The sequence below is a fragment of the Podarcis muralis genome, chromosome 4 (genome assembly GCF_964188315.1).
Source record: "Podarcis muralis chromosome 4, rPodMur119.hap1.1, whole genome shotgun sequence".
NCBI lineage: Eukaryota > Metazoa > Chordata > Lepidosauria > Squamata > Lacertidae > Podarcis > Podarcis muralis.
The window spans coordinates 107132154-107138354 of NC_135658.1; positions in this window are offsets into that span (position 1 = coordinate 107132154).

Sequence of the window (6201 nt, forward strand, 5' to 3'; positions counted from 1 at the left end):
TCTCCCCCAGTGGCCTTCCTCTCGTGCACCGTGGCGGAGGGATGGTGGGGGTGGGCCACGGAAGTTTATATACAAGAATATACATACCTAGATATAGGTGTCCGTTTGTAAATATATAAAAATAAAATGGATATATGTATATGTGTTTGTATATATGCAGTGCTTGTTTTCTAAAAAAAAAATGATTGGGGGTACTCTCATTTTGACTCAAGAAAATCACCATTTTATAGTTCAAACCGGGGAAAATAAATACAGTAAATGGACAAAAGTACATTCACAAAATGTTTTATACATTCCTCTGCGTCCCCCCCCCCCCAGAAAAAAGCACTGTATATGTTCTGCCAAGGGCAAGGTTATTTCTGGATCTGGAGCCAATAAGCACGCCAGTGGATGAAGAATAAGCAATGCTTTATTTGCATAAGGTTAACAGATAGCAGCAGGCATACAAAACACAAATTATAGCATTCCAGAGAGGAGTCGCACACAATCTCCCCTTCAGCTGCCCGGAGCTCCAGGTAGAGCAGCGAGAGAGATGGCGTTTTGGGTTCCATCTGCATAAAAAGAAGATGATAAAGCTCTGAGTGGGCTTTGGTTCCATCTCAATCGAAAGAGCACGAATAAGCTTTAATTGTTCTTTCCGTGCTCATTCACAAACAAATAGCAAAGCAAATAAGTCTAAACTAGGCAAAAGATGATGTTTTGGGTTCCAACTACATAGAAAGAAGAATCTTGGCTTTCACTTATTTCAAGTCGTGTTCTTTGGTGAAAATGCAACATTAACCCAGAAATCGCAGTGTATGTAATGAGACCAAAATAACAAAACACCGTCTTTTCGCTTCCATATGTGAAGAAAGTTTAGACTTATTACACTTTGCTTTGCTAATTGTGTGTGAATGAACACGGAAATAACAATTAAAGCTTATTCGTGCTCTTTCGATTGAGATGGAACCAAAGCAGGTATGCTTGATTTGGGCTGCTAACAAACATTTAACTGCGATTTTTGGGTGAATGCATTCTAAACCCAAAAACAGCAACGGGGAATAAACCCAATCACAGCTTTATAATCTTCTTATGCAGATGGAACCCCAAACTCCTTTTTGCTTTGGTTGGAGGTGATTCTAGTGCACACCCAAGAAGCACCATGCGAATAGAAATAAGTTCAATCATAGCTTCACATATGGAAGCGAAAAGACGGCGTTTTGTTATTTTCGTCTCATTACATACACTTTGCGATTTCTGGGCTAATGTTGCATTTTCACCAAAGAACACGACTTGAAATAAGTGAAAGCCGAGATTCTTCTTTCTAAGTAGATGAAACCCAAAACATCCTCTTTTGCCTAGTTTAGACTTATTACACTTTGCTTTGCTACTTGTGTGTGAATGAACACGGAAAGAACAATTAAAGCTTATTCGTGCTCTTTCGATTGAGATGGAACCAAAGCAGCTATGCTTGATTTGGGCTGCTGACAAACATTTAACTGCGATTTTTGGGTGAATGCATTCTAACCCCAAAAACAGCAACGGGAAATAAACCCCATCACAGCTTTATCATCTTCTTATGTAGATGGAACCCAAAACTCCTTTTTGCTTTGGTTGGAGGTGATTCTAGTGCACACCCAAAAAACACCTTGCGAATAGAAATAAGCTCAATCAAAGCTTATTTGTCTTCTTTCTTCACATATGGAAGCGAAAAGACGGTGTTTTGTTATTTAGGTCTCATTACATACACTTTGCGATTTCTGGGGTATTGTTGCATTTTCACCAAAGAACGACTTGAAATAAGTGAAATCCAAGATTCTTCTTTCTAAGTAAATGAAACCCAAAACATCCTCTTTTGCCTAGTTTAGACTTATTACACTTTGCTTTGCTAATTGTGTGTGAATGAACACGGAAATAACAATTAAAGCTTATTCGTGCTATTTCGATTGAGATGGAACCAAAGCAGCTATGTCTCATTACATGCACTTTGCGATTTCTGGGTCAATGTTGCATTAACACTAAAGAACACAACTTGAAATAAGCGAAAGCCAGGATTTTTCTTTCTATGTAGTTGGAACTCAAAACATCCTCTTTTTCCTAGTTTAGACTTATTTGCTTTGCTATTTGTTTGTGAATGAACACGGCCGCAGTGTATGTAATGAGACCAAAATAACAAAACACCGTCTTTTCGCTTCCATATGTGAAGAAAGAAGACAAATAAGCTTTGATTGAACTTATTTGAATTCGCATGGTGCTTCTTGGGTGTGCACCAGAATCACCCCATACCAAATAAAAATGGTGTTTTCGGTTCCATCTGCATAAGAAGAAGATGATAAAGCTGTGATGGGGTTTATTTCCCGTTGCTGTTTTTGGGGTTAGAATGCATGCACCCAAAAGTCGCAGTTAAATCTTTGTTAGCAGCCCAAATCAAGCATAGCTGCTTTGGTTCCATCACAATCGAAAGAGCACGAATAAGCTTTAATTGTTCTTTCCGTGTTCATTCACACATAATTAGCAAAGCAAAGTGTAATAAGTCTAAACTAGGCAAAAGAGGATGTTTTGGGATTCATTTACTTAGAAAGAAGAACCTTTGATTTCACATTACAAGTTGTGTTCTTTGGTGAAAATGCAAATTAGCCCAGAAATCGCAAAGTGTATGTAATGAGACGAAAATAACAAAACACCGTCTTTTCGCTTCCATATGTGAAGAAAGAAGACAAATAAGCTTTGATTGAGCTTATTACAATTCGCAAGGTGTTTTTTGGGTGTGCACTAGAATCACCTCCAACCAAAGCAAAAAGGAGTTTTGGGTTCCATCTACATAAAAAGAAGATGATAAAGCTCTGCTTGGGCTTATTTCCAATTGTTGTTTTTGGGGTTAGAAAGCACATTCACCCAAAAATCAAACTGAAGTGTATGTTATAAGCCAAAATCAAGCATAGGTGTTTTAGTTCCATCTCAATGAAAAGAGGACGAATAAACTTGGATTGTTTCATTCGGTGTTCACTCAGCCACAAGTAGCAAAGCAAAGTGTAATAAGTCTAAACTAGGCAAAAGAGGATGTTTTGGGTTTCATCTACTTAGAAAGAAGAATCTTGGATTTCACTTATTTCAAGTTGTGTTCTTTGGTGAAAATGCAACATTAGCCCAGAAATCGCAAAGTGTATGTAATGAGACGAAAATAACAAAACACCGTCTTTTCGCTTCCATATGTGAAGAAAGAAGACAAATACACTTTGATTGAGCTTATTTCAATTCGCATGCTTTTTTTTGTGTGTGCACTAGAATCACCTCCAACCAAAGCAAAAAGGAGTTTTGGGTTCCATCTGCATAAGAAGAAGATGATAAAGCTGTGATTGGGTTTATTACCCGTTGCTGTTTTTGGGGTTAGAATGCATGCACCCAAAAATCGCAGTTAAATGTTTGTTAGCAGCCCAAATCAAGCATAGCTGCTTTGGTTCCATCACAATCGAAAGAAAACGAATAAGCTTTAATTGTTCTTTCCGTGTTCATTCACACATAATAACAAAGCAAAGTGTAATAAGTCTAAACTAGGCAAAAGAGGATGTTTTGGGATTCATTTACTTAGAAAGAAGAATCTTGGATTTCACTTATTTCAAGTTGTGTTCTTTGGTGAAAATGCAACATTAGCCCAGAAATCGCAAAGTGTATGTAATGAGACCAAAATAACAAAACACCGTCTTTTCGCTTCCATATGTGAAGAAAGAAGACAAATAAGCTTTGATTGAACTTATTTCAATTCGCATGGTGCTTCTTGGGTGTGCAGCAGAATCACCCCTAATCAAATAAAAATGGTGTTTTCAGTTCCATCTGCATAAGAAGAAGATGATAAAGCTGTGATGGGGTTTATTTCCCGTTGCTGTTTTTGGGGTTAGAATGCATTCACCCAAAAATCGCAGTTAAATGTTTGTTAGCAGCCCAAATCAAGCATAGCTGCTTTGGTTCCATCTCAATCGAAAGAGGACGAATAAACTTGGATTGTTTCATTCGGTGTTCACTCACCCACAAGTAGCAAAGCAAAGTGTAATAAGTCTAAACAAGGCAAAAGAGGATGTTTTGGGTTTCATCTACTTAGAAAGAAGAATCTTGGCTTTCACTTATTTCAAGTCGTGTTCTTTGGTGAAAAAACAAGGTGTTTTTTGGGCGTGCACTAGAATCACCTCCAAAGCAAAAAGGAGTTTTGGGTTCCATCTGTAGATGGAAGAAAAAAGAAGATGATACAGCTCTGATTGGGCTTATTTCCAATTGTTGTTTTTGGAGTTAGAAAGCACATTCACCCAAAAATCAAACTGAAGTATGCTTGATTTGGGCTGCTAACAAACATTTAACTGCGATTTTTGGGTGAATGCATTCTAACCCCAAAAACAGCAACGGGAAATAAACCCAATCACAGCTTTATCTTCTTATGCAGATGGAACCGAAAACACCATTTTTATTTGGTTAGGGGTGATTCTGGTGCACACCCAAGAAGCACCATGCGAATAGAAATAAGTTCAATCAAAGCTTATTTGTCTTCTTTCTTCACATATGGAAGCGAAAAGACGGTGTTTTGTTATTTTCGTCTCATTACATACACTTTGCGATTTCTGGGCTAATGTTGCATTTTCACCAAAGAACACGACTTGAAATAAGTGAAAGCCAAGATTCTTCTTTCTAAGTAGATGAAACCCAAAACATCCTCTTTTGCCTAGTTTAGACTTATTACACTTTGCTTTGCTACTTGTGTGTGAATGAACACGGAAAGAACAATTAAAGCTTATTCGTGCTCTTTCGATTGAGATGGAACCAAAGCAGCTATGCTTGATTTGGGCTGCTGACAAACATTTAACTGCGATTTTTGGGTGAATGCATTCTAACCCCAAAAACAGCAACGGGAAATAAACCCCATCACAGCTTTATCATCTTCTTCTTATGTAGATGGAACCCAAAACTCCTTTTTGCTTTGGTTGGAGGTGATTCTAGTGCACACCCAAAAAACACCTTGCGAATAGAAATAAGCTCAATCAAAGCTTATTTGTCTTCTTTCTTCACATATGGAAGCGAAAAGACGGTGTTTTGTTATTTTGGTCTCATAACATACACTTTGCGATTTCTGGGGTATTGTTGCATTTTCACCAAAGAACGACTTGAAATAAGTGAAATCCAAGATTCTTCTTTCTAAGTAAATGAAACCCAAAACATCCTCTTTTGCCTAGTTTAGACTTATTACACTTTGCTTTGCTAATTGTGTGTGAATGAACACAGAAATAACAATTAAAGCTTATTCGTGCTCTTTCGATTGAGATGGAACCAAAGCAGGTATGCTTGATTTGGGCTGCTGACAAACATTTAACTGCGATTTTTGGGTGAATGCATTCTAACCCCAAAAACAGCAACGGGAAATAAACCCCATCACAGCTTTATAATCTTCTTATGCAGATGGAACCCAAAACTCCTTTTTGCTTTGGTTGGAGGTGATTCTAGTGCACACCCAAGAAGCAGCATGCGAATAGAAATAAGTTCAATCAAAGCTTATTTGTCTTCTTTCTTCACATATGGAAGCGAAAAGACGGTGTTTTGTTATTTTCGTCTCATTACATACACTTTGCGATTTCTGGGCTAATGTTGCATTTTCACCAAAGAACACGACTTGAAATAAGTGAAAGCCAAGATTCTTCTTTCTAAGTAGATGAAACCCAAAACATCCTCTTTTGCGTAGTTTAGACTTATTACACTTTGCTTTGCTACTTGTGTGTGAATGAACACGGAAAGAACAATTAAAGCTTATTCGTGCTCTTTCGATTGAGATGGAACCAAAGCAGCTATGCTTGATTTGGGCTGCTGACAAACATTTAACTGCGATTTTTGGGTGAATGCATTCTAAGCGAAAGCCAGGATTTTTCTTTCTATGTAGTTGGAACTCAAAACATCCTCTTTTTCCTAGTTTAGACTTATTTGCTTTGCTATTTGTTTGTGAATGAACACGGCCGCCATTTCATCCGCCCACGTGCCCTTCCGGGCGGCCGCCATTTTACTATAGACATTCCACGTGGGAAGTAATTTTACAAACCCTCCCTTTTAAGCTTAACCGGCGAGAAAACCAGGGGAATAATTAACGTTCATAAGGGGTACGTGGGGAATGCCTGCAGGTTTTGCTCTTGAGGCTGCGGAATTTTTCAGTGTTAAAGGGCTAGCGTTAAGTGTTTTCGCACGTGTTCATTG